Genomic DNA, 13,598 nt, shown 5'->3' with positions numbered 1-13,598 from the left:
GGCCTGGGTGCACAAAAGTGCTCAGAACATCCTGCCACAGGAATGGGTGATCAAACTTGGAAAGACATTTTAAGTGTCTTTTTTCCAAGGTCCAACAGTTTGGAATTTTCATGCTACCACATCCTTTCCCTGTATGGACCACGTTTCAGGCTAACTTTAAATTGTCTTCTTGTGGCACACTCTGAAACACACCTGCCATTTACTACATTGTCCCCATAGAATAATATATTCCTAAACATCAAGCTGACTGCCTCCAAGCTGACTTACGTGACATGATACAGTGTGACAGGGCTCCTTCCCCATGATCCCTGGCTGCACGTGTGCACTTCTATGAGCCATAAGCCAGGTGTCTAATTTGAACTCTCTTCTGATTAGCTGCATAAACTGGAGCAAGTGCCTCCAGTCTTCAGTTTTTCTGTCTAAAGAAAATGAGGTTTGTATTGCATGGTATCTGACATTCTATTACATCCTTTCAAAAGGCAATAAACCATTTTTGGCAGAATTAGACATTATCTCATTAACCCTGATTTCATGGGACTTACTGAGTTATTTTAGAAGTATTGAAGTCTGTACAAGGAACAGTGGGAGTGGGCTGCAAGCAAGCACCTAGATCCACCCTAATTCATCGAGCTCCATGGAGCTCAGGGACAGAGGGGAAGTCAGTGGTTCTCTGTGTAGTCCAGTCAAGGCTAATCAGTAACCTAGCTTAGCCACAGAACTTGCCTTGAAACAAATAATACACATTGTAACCTTCAGTTTCTGCAGAGGTTCAGGTCTGGGTTTGGGTGATGGTGCATCAGGCTTCTATGTGACTTGTGTTCCCATTTCTTCCAAGTGGTTTGACCCCTGGGTCTGAACACACTCAGAAGAATTTGTTGGACTTACTGGGGTGCTGAAGATCAGAGCTAGGACAAAGCCCCCAAGTGGTGGAGTTCTTCTCCTCTATGCACAGGCAGTGGTTTAAACCTGGCTTGAAACACAGCAAACCTGTCACCTTTTCTTCTTCTACTATATTAATGCATCTTCACAGAAGAAAAGCAAGGTGACTGAAATTCCTATAAAAATTGGGAAATCTTATCTTTTTAAGGCTAAATGATGTGAAACTGTAAGACCTGAAGAGATTTACATTCTAGGTGCCCTTCCCCAAATCTAGTTCTCATGGAAAAAAATTTTTTTTCAGAATGTATTTCATGGAGAGGACACTTGGATGTATGATTATCAGTACATAGCACCTCCACCTCTACAGGGGTGAACGTGACAATGTGATGCATGTATGCAATGTAGCAATGCAATGTAGCACGATCAAATCAGGGTAAGCAGCATTACCAGCTCCTCAAATACTAACAGTTTATGAATGTTGCAAACTGGTATGCCTTTATTTTCTGTTTATTTTGAAATACATCATGGATTATGGCAACCAAGTTAGCATCCTCCTGTGTTGCATGGAATGGATTCCTGTTCAACCGTTGTGGTTTGGCATCCTGTGACTGACTGTTCTTTATTCCTTCCTTAGTGTCCTTGCCTGCCTCTGCTCTGTTCATCTGAGACGGACACTTTAGGCTCTTAAAGTAAGTACAAGTGGGATATTTGTATGGGTGTGTATTTTATTCCATTTAACTTAGTGACTTCCAGTTCCATTCATGTCATTGCAAATGACAGTATTCATTCTTTGTTTTGGCTGAGTAATATTTCACAGTATATAGGCCACTACATCCCCATAAACCGTGGTCTGTTGGTGAGCACCTTAGTTCTTTAGTTGACTCCATATGTTGGCCATTGTAAGTAGTGTTACCATAAGCACAGCAGTGCATGCATCTCTGTGATATGTGATTTCATTTCCTTTTAAAGTATACTATACACCCAATAATGGGATTGATAGATCACTGGCAGCCGAGACCACAAAAGTAAAAACATACAAATGAAACTGTGCCAGACTAAGATGTCCAGCAAAGGAAGCAACCAACATCCTGCACGTTTGGAGAATATACTTGTAAACTATATTTGTAAGCTGATCCAACAATGGGTTCAAATACAGAAAATATGAAGAGTTCAAAATATTAATTAATATTATCCATTAAGAATGAATAAAGATCTGAGTAGACACAAACCAGAAGACATTCACATGTTCAGTATACCTCATCCCCTACGGAACTATGAATCAAAAGAAGCCTGAGACATCACCTTCCTGCAGACAGGGTGGCTGTTAACCAGAAGTTGACACAAGTGCTGATGAGGGTGTGGAGAAAGGGAAGCTTTAATACAGAGATGGTGGCAATGGAAATTGGTACAGCAGTCATGGCAGAAAGCTATATGTAGATTGCTCAAACAAAACAAAACAAAACAAAACTGTAGAACTATCATGGAGGAGAAAAGTAACTGGAGAACCCCGACAATGACCAGTTACAGCTAGATCCTTTATGCTACTCTGCAGATGCTCTGCAACCAAGAAAGAGTTCTATGGACTCAACAGCCAGAATCTAACAATGTACTTTGTATAATAATATTTATGGAGGAAGAGTCAGCAGGCTAGACTTAGCTCCAATGGAGACAAAAGTGGATTCTTAGTACATAATTGTTCCCTAGATTCTCAGGCTTTTAATCCATTTGCCCCACAATTATCTTCTTCTTTAGGCTTGGGATGTGCCAACCAAGCATTCTACCACGGAGATGCACTCCCAGCCTTCTTTGCACTGAATTACTTTGTAACAGGGTCTCCCTAAGTTGCCCTGGATGGTCTTTAACTCTTTCCATAGCCCAGACAAGCCTTGAACTTACACTAAACCTGCCTCAGCCTCCTGAGTATCTGGGGATTATAGGCCTGGGCCATCTGTCCTAGCTTCATTTGGTAATTTTTAAAATAAAATGTCACTCCCATGGGTCACCCTTGGAAAGTCTCAGGGAGTTAATGGTGAAGATAATCCCAGCAAGCGCCCGTAGAGAGTCTATGATGGGAGAGGCAAACGCCATCCAATCATATGGGTTTCCTTCCTCCCAGACCTTCCTTGGTATCTTTGCTGTTCAGCACCATGTTTCCATCTGCTCCTCAGGCTTATATCAGAAGATACACAGGGAGAAGTAATTGTTGAGCACTACTGTAGGAGATGTCTGCAAACACAGCTAACCCACACCAGGAAGAATCACTGGCCTCAAAGCTGTCTTAAGTGTAGTCGACATGAGCAACTCTCTCCCTAGCTGCTTTCTCAGAGATACCTTGAGCTTCTATATTGACAAATGCCCTGGCTTCTGCAGCCCAGTTTTACAAAGCGCTACTTTCTGGGCATGAGTTGTTTGTATGTAACTTAATGTTCTCTGAGTTCAGCATGTTAACCTGACACAAGAGAGGATGGAAGGATATGGACTGGAGGGGAAGGCTGGCCAACAGGCCTAAAGTCACAATTGAATGGGAGTGATAATTCTGGTACTCTTCTGTTTTCTAGGATACTCAGAATTAATAGCAGCATACCATCCACCCCAAAATAACTGGAAGAGAACATCCTTGCTAATGAAATATATTCCAATTAATTCTACTAGGGTTACTAGACACATTCTATGGAATTCTGGTCGTATAAAATATGGTGAGTCCCACTTAATAACTTCATAGACATTGTGTTTTAATAAATATCTCATAAGTGTTTAAAATCATGAGTGTTCTACAGTAAATGGTGATGTGTTTTAAGATACCTATTAATATTAGCTCAGATTATTGTAACAAAACAACACATATTGGATGTCTTAACAATAAATATCTATCATTCACAGCTCAGGAGGGAGGAAGTAAGCCCATAGTCTATGCAGTCATATCTGGGATCTTGTGAGAATGTTGGCGTTGATCTCATACTGCTATATATTCAAATGCTAAATTCTGTACCCTTAGACCTGGTTGCCCCCAAGACAAGTAAATTCTCACATGCACCACCTTTTGTTATACAAATCTTGTTCTTCAAGTTAATTGGTCAATAAAAAGCTAAAGCCTGTGACTGGGCAGTAGAAAGGGACAGATAGGCAGGACTTCCTGGAATGGAAAAAGGAACTCTGGGAAGAAGAAAGAGGAGAGGAAACGGAAGTGACTGTAGACTTGGAAGTTATAGCTAGCCATGGCTGGATGGGGCTAGGTGGTAGGGTTAACATAGATAAGCTAGTTGAGAGTCTGCCCACCTAAGGCCTAAGTTTTGAAATATTAAAAGGTCTCTGTGTGATAATTTGGGAAACTACCTGGTTAAGAAATAACTGTTGCTGCATTAATTGTCAACATTAACTAATTAATACAGGATAATAAAAACAATTTTTTTTCCATGAGAATCCCATAGCCAAATGACTGTCTTCTTGTGTGGCCTCACATAGAGGGGTGCTGCTTTTGGGGGCTACATGGTCTCCTCTAACCCTCTTCATCCCTCTAGGACTCCATCTCTAACACTTGCACATCAGGGATTCAAAGTACAAGCTTTGAGAGTACATAAACATTAAGTCTCTAGAGTTTTAAAAGCACTATTCAGTCTGCTTAGATACCCCGCCATGATTATAAAATGGCTTGTTATTCCCTACCAGTTTTCTTTTCAGTGTTTGGTAACTGCTTTGGAAGTACTGCCTTAGGTTACAGGTCCGTATCTCAGAGTACATATTACTTTTAGATATTTCCAGGCATCACTTTCTTAAGTATTTTCTTTGTCCCTTGATTGTTGCTTACTATTTCTATGGCTCCTGGCACGTGCCTTTTGACCTGTGAACTCTGCCTCGTATCTCCAGGGTCCTTTGATTGCCTATGCCCTGCTATGTCCTACTAATCATTAGGTGACCCTACCCAAGTACCTTTGAGGGCAAGGAACCCTCCCCCAGAACTGTAAGACCCTCTTGTAAATCTATTCTCAGCATTGCTTTAGTGTCCTTTTGTGTCTAGGACTTTTAGTTTAGCTTCTCTTTTCTTCTTTTCCATCTCTGGTAAAATTTACCACCTGACCTTGCACGGTGTCCACCATTTGAACACAAGAGACATAGAGCGTGTCTGTTCCTATTCACGTTGTCACAATGCCCACTCCTGCTCCACAGCTGTGGCGTTCTCCCCATTACTTGTCTGTCTGTGTTTTACAGATTTTCTTCTCAGTTGTTTTTTCTTGCTTTGTGTTCTGGTTGAATGTCATGCTGAGCCCGAGGTGGTTATTTTGCCTAGAAATGGGCCGTCTTGCTTTCTTCTGTGAGTCAGGTTTAATTCTATCCCACTGGCAGAGCTTCTAGGATTTGTTGGGATACTGAGCAGTGGATCAAAGACAGTGTTAGACATGAGATCACAAACCAGATGCATTTTCTACTTACTGTCGCCATCTTACTAGGAATTCTAGCTAGAAGTGTAAGTTATTTACAGTCACTATGACTTTGTAAATAGAAATAGAAAGACTAAAGATTCATTTCATTATTTACTTTTAAATACATCTGTGTGTCTGCATGCATGTAATGATGTGCACTGGGGGAGAGGTCGGAGGCTAACAAGTTGCAGGCCAGCCATGACTGTACACTAAGACTCTGTATCAACATCATCTCCCCAAAAGAAAATATAAATTAAAACATTAAACTAGAGAGTGGCTGAACTAGTATTCTATTTTAGTCAGGAAAAATAAATTAAACTGAAAAAAAAAAAAACCTTTAAAAAGTAGCAACAAAAGAAATGTTAGCCAACTTCTTTACAATAAGCCAAGTTCCAGGGCAGCAGTTCTCCGCCTGTGGGCTGGGACACCTTTGGCAAAACTCTATCTTCAAAAACACTAACATTAAAATTCATAACAGTAGTACAATTATAGTTGTGAAGTAGCAATGAAAATAACTTTATGATTGGGGGAGTCACCACAACACAAGGAACTGCATTAAAATCTCTGCATTAGGAAGGTTGGGAGCTCCTTAGGCAGTGGTCATTTAAATTTTCACTTTTACTATTTTTAAGATTGTGCGTGTGTGTGTGTGTGTGTGTGTGTGTGTGTGTCTGTGTGTCTGTGTGTACTTGCACATGCATGTGTAGATGTGTGAGTATGAGCCCATGAGCACTGTACCCATTTAGGCCAGAGGAGTTAGATTCCAACGAAATGGAATTACAGGCAGTTGTGAGCTGCACAATTTGGGTACTGGGAAGCAAACTCTGGACCTGACCCCTGAGCCATCTCTCTAGTCTCATATGCAATGATTCTATAGAGGAAATGATTAAACTGTCAGTTTAAAAGACTCAGATATGTAAAGACGTATTTGTCTCAGTGATTGGGAAGCTGGGCGAGACTAAGATATTAACAACACCCCACCTTTATTTAGACACTTAGCATTATCTCAGTTAAAATGTCATGTCTCATTGTTGACACACACACACGCACACGCACACGCACACGCACACGCACACGCACACACACACACACACACACACACACAATGCCCTGATAAAAGCAACTTAATAGAGAAAGGGGTCTGTTTTAGTTCACAGTTCGGGGGTACAGTTCATCAGCATGTTTGCCTTGCTTGAGCCAGGACGTGCTTTTTATTGTTTTCTGCTGCGTATGGCAGACTACTCATTCAAAACCTTCACTTGTCTCCATCTCCTATCTCCCCACATGGATGCTGGGATTACAGACAGTTGATCTCTGAGTCAGTCTTTAATGAGGGTACTGGAGGTTTGAGCTTAAGTCTTCTTGCTTGGAGGGAAATCAGTTTTATCCTCTGAGCCATTTCTCTACATCTGAGGGAGCATATTTCAAATAAGTCAGTAAAATCTCCTGTCTCAAACATGAATTGACTCAACTTCTTAACCCCAAGAAAGCTCTGTGTAGGAAAACCATGATAACAGTAGGAAAAGATCAGCTGAGAAACAGAAAGACTTTTGCAATACCAAGACTGACACATTGCTCCTCCCAGAAGCATAAAGAAACTATGTGCGTGAGTAACAATCAGCCTAGAGATCAGGTAGCCACGGGGCATCTGGGCAAAGAGGGATGCCCAGAGACGCAACACTCCGCTACTCTCTGAACTTTAAGTGGAGATGGGAGAGTTTCGAGTCAGTGCAGGTAGGGGTGAACTGGAGACGGGACATCTAGCAGGTAGGGATGGACGATGCTTCTCTTCTGCTGCAGCCCAAACCTGTGTGAGTCTGCCCACCCAGCCCTATCTGTGGCCTGGATGTAGTGCCATTGCCTGTGTGAGTCTGCCCACCCAGCCCTATCTGTGGCCTGGATGTAGTGCCATTGCCTGTGTGAGTCTGCCCANCCCTATCTGTGGCCTGGATGTAGTGCCATTGCCTGTGTGAGTCTGCCCACCCAGTCCTATCTGTGGCCTGGATGTAGTGCCATTGGAGATTGTGAGGGCAAGCTTGTTGGTTCTAGAAGAGAATGGGAAGGTGAAGGAAAGAGCACAGAGGGCATGGAGCCTTGGTACAGGAGCCAAGTTGTAGAGCCATACCTTGGAGCTGCCTTACCCAGGTTTAGGCTGGGTTTGAAGGGCTTGAGGGGCTAGGATGGGCAATGGAGAAACTGTGAGGCAAAGCTGGAACTATTACAATCCATCCGTATCCTGGTGAGTGACTCTGGATGCGACCTTCTAGATGAACTGTCATTTCAGAATGGATTCCCCAGAGGACACACTCTTGACAAATAGGTCCTCCACAGTGGAAAGAATGACCTTTAGAAAACTGCTTTAGGAGGCAGGCATGGTGGTATGTACAGGCTCCTAACACTCAGGAGGCTAAGGCAGAAATATTATATAAGTCGTGGCCATTCTGAATTATGTATAAAGATTCTGTTTTAATAAACCAAAAAAAAAAAGAAAGAAAGAAAAGAATAAGAAAGAAACAAAGACAGAGAAGGAGAAGGCAGAGGGAGGGGAAAACAAGAGGGGAGGAAGAGGGCAATGGGAGAGGAGAGGGAGGTAGAGAAAAAGAAAGAGAATTTTTAGACTAGAGCTCTGACTGTCATCTGGAATTTGCCAATACTCTGCTACTCTCTGAACTCTAAGTGGAGATGCGAGAGTTTTACGTCAGTGCAGTGAGGGATGGACTAGAGATGGGACATCTAACAGGTACAATGTACCTGGAGGAGAAGAGAAAGCTCGGGTGAGACTGCCTGCGAAGGGTCTGCAGGGTGAGTGGGTTACTCAGAGCATAAGAGGAAACCGTCCAGCAACAGTGGTAGGCGGCAGTCAGCAGCCTCTAAGCACTGGTGAAGGCCAGGAGGCTTGATGGCAGGAGAGCCCAGGATCTGGAAGCCTGAGGGCTGGAGGAGGCTGGGAAGTCCAGGCAGCAAGGTTTGATGACTACCGGGGAAGACAGCAAGGCCCTGTATCACAGACCCTGGCAGGACACTGAGTCAGCCTCATATCCCTTTAGGTTAAAGTACAGAACAGATGTTGGGCAAAGGGGACCAGCATGGAAGAGGCTGAAATCCCCCCATTCAGAGAAACATAAAATCTGGAGGAGTTAACAACACTTGAGGTAAAATAGAGATTGAAGACGGTGAGGAAGTTGTTGGTCTTAGAAGAGAAACAAACATAGAGAGTGAAGGGAAGAGGCTGTGTCCAGAGGGTATAGAGCCTTGCTCCAGCTCATCAAAGCTGCAGAACAAGCCCTAACCAGTACTGGATGTATGCTTTGTTCTACACACTTCACTTCCATGCATGGTTGAATTCCTCCTCAGATGCACTACCCACATACAGGGTGAGGACATAGCTCTCCATCACCATTGATCGCCAAAAAAGAACTTTGTACTTAGTTTAAGATTTTTTAATAGCTATGATTTATTTTCATTGTATATTTTATTTAATGCAGTAGATGTAAAACACCATATCAACATTTGATCTATATAAGACCATCACTGTGATATTTCTGTTCTCTTTCTATAGGAAGGTTTTTAAATTCAGCATGTCCACTATACTTACAACACACCACAATCTGAATGCCAACTTTTAAAATCAGAAATAAGATGCTCTGTAGTTTTAAATCTCATACTTTAAAAAGGCTGGTCATCTCCCCAAGATGGCCTAAACATGTCTATAAGTTTTCCAAAAACTGAACAGAACCCAGTTTTTTGTGTTTAAATTAGTTAAGGACAATTGAACATTCAAGTCGGGGCACAAATGTCACACTAACCCCACACAGCTAGTGGCAGCTGCATGAGACAGTTCAGGCTCTCAAAAGCTAACTACACTCCAAGTCTTTAACTGTAAGTAATAACGTGAAACTTGAGCCCAACTCCTGTGGATAGCCATTGTCCCATGTCTGACAACTTTTCCCCAGGTACTCCAGCCATTGCCAATTTGTTCTACCTTGTGAGCATCTGTCTTTTCCATCCTTCAAGATGGCTCCTGGCACCCCCATCTGGAACATGATTCCTGTGCTCACCATTTGAAGGCTTCTCTTCTCTTCACACTGCAGGTTCTATGTAATCTACTTGGCACAGCATCACAAACGTCGAGTGGTCATCTGACCTCAAGCGCAGCCTGCATTACTCAGAGTATCACAAAGGCCTGGTGCTCACCTGAACAGATAATATAAACCAAAGGTTCATTGTGTTTGATGCTTTCTTCTCTACATGAATGGATGAGGGTAGAGTTGGTCCCTACTACATCAGCTGGCACACCATGAATGATGCATAAATATTTAATATGGATAATGCATCTCTAGATATCTCCAGAGGATAAAACCAAATAGGTAGCAAAGATGAAGTCCAGAGAGGCTAAATGGGCTAGGTGCATTCATCTACAGTCACTGACAGGGCAAAGCTGTGGTGTTTTAGAAGAGAAGTTCCTTTGAGCATCCCTGTGCAGAGCTTGCAATGAATGGCCCAGAGATTAAAGCCAAAACTGGGTTAAAATGACAAATGTATTTCGTTAAGCTCAAGCAAGTAACATACGGCTCCAAAACATCAAGTTCCAACGAAATCGAAGCTGGACCCAGTGAAGTTCAGATTTGCATTTGTCTAGATAAATCTCTGGTATTCAGGACAACATTCAGAGCTTTACTGAGGCTGATCTAGACTCTGAATCTCTGCTTATAACAATCCTGGACCAAGAAGAAGCCTTTCCAGGTGGGCCAGCATAACTGGCTTCAGTGGGTTTTAGAACCTTACTGACTAGATGATGTGGGGACTTCTGGAGGTAGGGTATCACTTCAAACCCACTCCCTTCGACTCCCTGATTTGGGGGGACATCTTTCACCATTGCTGCCATCTTCTGCCTTTGCCAGGGACATGCTCTTGACAAGCTGCTCACCGTGAGCCCCCACCCAGCTTTGCTTTTGTTTTGTTCCACAAGTAGATATTTTCCTATTAATATATCACTCATCCTCTTCTTCCTTCACCCTGCTGATATTATCATTCTTTCCAGCTTTGTTTCTTCATCGATACCCCTAAATCTAACTGCAATAGGAATTCTCTTAGTCTTCCACATGTGCTGAATTCACCCACTTCTGGCTTGCCCAGAACCAAAGAGAAGCTGACTTCTTGCCAACGTCTCTAAAAAACATTTTAATTGTACAAAATCCCCAGAAAAGTGTCTCTAAAAGTACAGAGAAAAATAGTAGCTGCTATTAAGCTCAAGAAACTTTCCTACCTTAAAGGGTCTGGGAGAAAATATGCACATGTACTTGTATGTGTACATGTGTGTATGTGTGCATGTGTGCATGTATACATGTGTGCATGTATACATGTGTGTAAGAGAGAGAGAGAGAGAGAGAGAGAGAGAGAGAGAGAGAGAGAGAGACCCAGACCCAGAGACACACAGAGAGGGGAGGGGGGAGCAATTCAGGACCTTGGCCAGCTCCAAGCAGCTTGGATCAGGATCAGGAACTGGAGCTCTCCCGTGGCTACCTCTGGGCACCAAAAGAAGAATAAGCAATTCAGATCTGCTGCATTCACTCTCCACAATTACCATATGTCCCGAACTGTCTGGGACAGACCGATATCAAATATTCTGTCCCATTTTCACAAATGCTTCAGACCATATGTCCACATTTATGTTTAAGGAAATACCATAACCATATCTTTACAGGAAAATAGGCCTGATGCTGAAAGAGCCATTCCTGAACCTTGGGGCTCTTTTCTCCAGCATGAATCCCACAGGCAGAAACTCTCCTTCCCAAGGAAGCATCAACTAGAAACCAACCAGCAGGCTAACATTAGCACTGGATAGGAACAATGGCTGTACTGCCCACTGGGAAGCCAGACCAGAGCAGCTCTATACTGTCCCCATTCCAAAAGAGGAAGACTGTGTGCCTGTGCCTGTGAGTGTGTGCAAACACAAGTGTGTGCATGCATAGGTGTGCATATGAGTGTGCATGTGAATGTGTGTACATGCAAGTATATGTGTGTGCATGTGAGACATGCTACCAACTCCAACTTTGCTCAGCTTGCACTGGGGACTCATCCTGTCATCAAACCAATTTATCTTCACGGGTCCTATAAAACTGCGGTTGCTGTTTGTTTGTTTGTTTTTAATCTTCTGCTTTTAGCATTGGTTCATGGAATGAAGCTCCTAGCACAGCTTCCAGTTTATCTTGTTTCCTTCCATTCTGTTTTCATAATGAAGGAAGTGTGCTTTAGAAATGCTACAAAGGATGGCATAGCAATATATATAGTATCAGGCTATATGTATCTCTTTGAGTTCTGAAGGTCAAAATTTAATAGAAGGGAATCGTTATGTCACACACCAAGGATTCCAACACTCCACTGGGGCACACTGACCACCTAGGGAGTGCACACTCACAGATAAGCACAGAATCACCATTAGGCTATCATTCAAGTATTTCAAAACAAGATTTATAATCTAGTTCAAATGAGGTGTTATAATTTGATAAATTTATATCTCTTATGTATCGAACAGTTTCTTATTAAAGGAAAGTTGAAAATCTGATAGATATAATCTAATTATAATATCTAATTACAGAATGAAATAAATCACTAAAACCAGCTTAATGAGTCTTAAATGCTAATTAATATTCAAGCTGGAAGCTGGGGTTCTGACATTCCATTCATGCGGGGAGAGCTCAGAGCACAGGAGCACACGGGATGTTTTGTCACGGTGAATTCTGAGGGCTCAGCCCTTCTGTATTGTTCTGAGTGCAGAGACGCTGCAGCTTTCTTAATGATGGTCCAGATCCATCACTGAAGTATTAGTAACATGCAGTCCCAGGGGCGAGTCTTAAAGAGACATCCTCTATGATTAACCTGGCCAGGGTGTAGAGGGGAGGGGTAATTCTAATCAGTAGTAGAGCATAAAAATGCCCTGGGTTTTATCAAAAGGTCAGATATAAAGGATTACCTGCCTAAATGGTGATATTGTAACAGTGCTGCTAGCCAAATCCAGACACACTGGTGGCACTCCTGCAGGTGTGGCGCAGGCTGCCTGGTATGAGCTCAGCCTCTCCACTCTGCACCCACCATGGTATGGCTCCTCTCTCCCTGCCCTGTTTTCCTCTTGTATAAGCATAGGTAAGAGAGCGTTACCTCTGTGAGAACTAGAGGAGCTGATAGCCCTTAAGCACTAGAGAAGCCTGGCATTCGTTAAGCGCTCGTCAGGCACCTTGCTCCCCACTCTCTGTCCTGACTCTTACAGCCCAGACCGTGTTCTGTTTAATAGAGGCCTCCCTGGCAGTCCTGCTGTCCACTGACAGTATGTGCTAGTGAACCAGCACCCAACATGGTTGCATGAAGAACAGCAGGAAGATTGGCAGAGACCTGGCCACACGCTGGTGACTAATTGGACTTGAGCTGGAAGAGGTAGAAGCACCCTGCTCCCTCGGCAGAGCCACTGCTGGACTTGGTCCACCACTGCTTTTACAGAGAGCCAACACTGTCAACGGCATCATTAGGGTGACACGGATCTGTCAGGAAGGAGCCGTTGAGCACCACTCCAGCTTGTCAAGAATTCCAGAGAGGCACTTTCTTTGAAACTTGCTGAAACTGGATTTAGGTCACACATGGCAGCAGCCATGAAACCATTCCGACCCACCATTTGCATACTCTTGCATGGAAAGCATTGCTGCATCTTGGCTCAGATGTCAGCCTGGTGCAGGTGAACCAGACAAAGCCTATCGCTTCAGGCAGTTTGTCTACAGAGAGTAATTAAAGGAGGGGTTATACGTGAACCTCCAGGAACTTAGTAGCAGCAGCTCCCCATCATCAGCCATTTGGTTACTACAGAACTACCCGCCCATCATCAGCCATTCGGTTACTACAGGACTACCCGTGATAAATTTAACACTGGATAGACAAGAGGTAGCATGAAGCTGAGCACTCTCCTGAATGGCCTTAGACACAAAATGTCACATTGCTGAGACCTGTCCTTTGCTTTATGATAGAATTTATATTTAAACATATATATATATATATATATATATATATATATATATATATATATGCATGTGCACATACACCTGCAACATAGATGAGGGGTGATTTGGGAAAGGGGTGGGTTCTAGTGGAAGGGAGAATCAGGAGACAAAAGAAGGTAATGAAAGAAAAGGCAATGTGCTCAAAATATAGAGGTACCTTAAATTAGGTTACATTAATTATACACACACACACACACATATACATATATACACATACACACATATATATACATATATACACACACATACACACACA

The sequence above is a fragment of the Mus pahari genome, chromosome 7 (assembly GCF_900095145.1).
Source record: "Mus pahari chromosome 7, PAHARI_EIJ_v1.1, whole genome shotgun sequence".
NCBI classification, from domain to species: domain Eukaryota; kingdom Metazoa; phylum Chordata; class Mammalia; order Rodentia; family Muridae; genus Mus; species Mus pahari.
Note: the sequence above shows the minus strand (reverse complement) of the source record.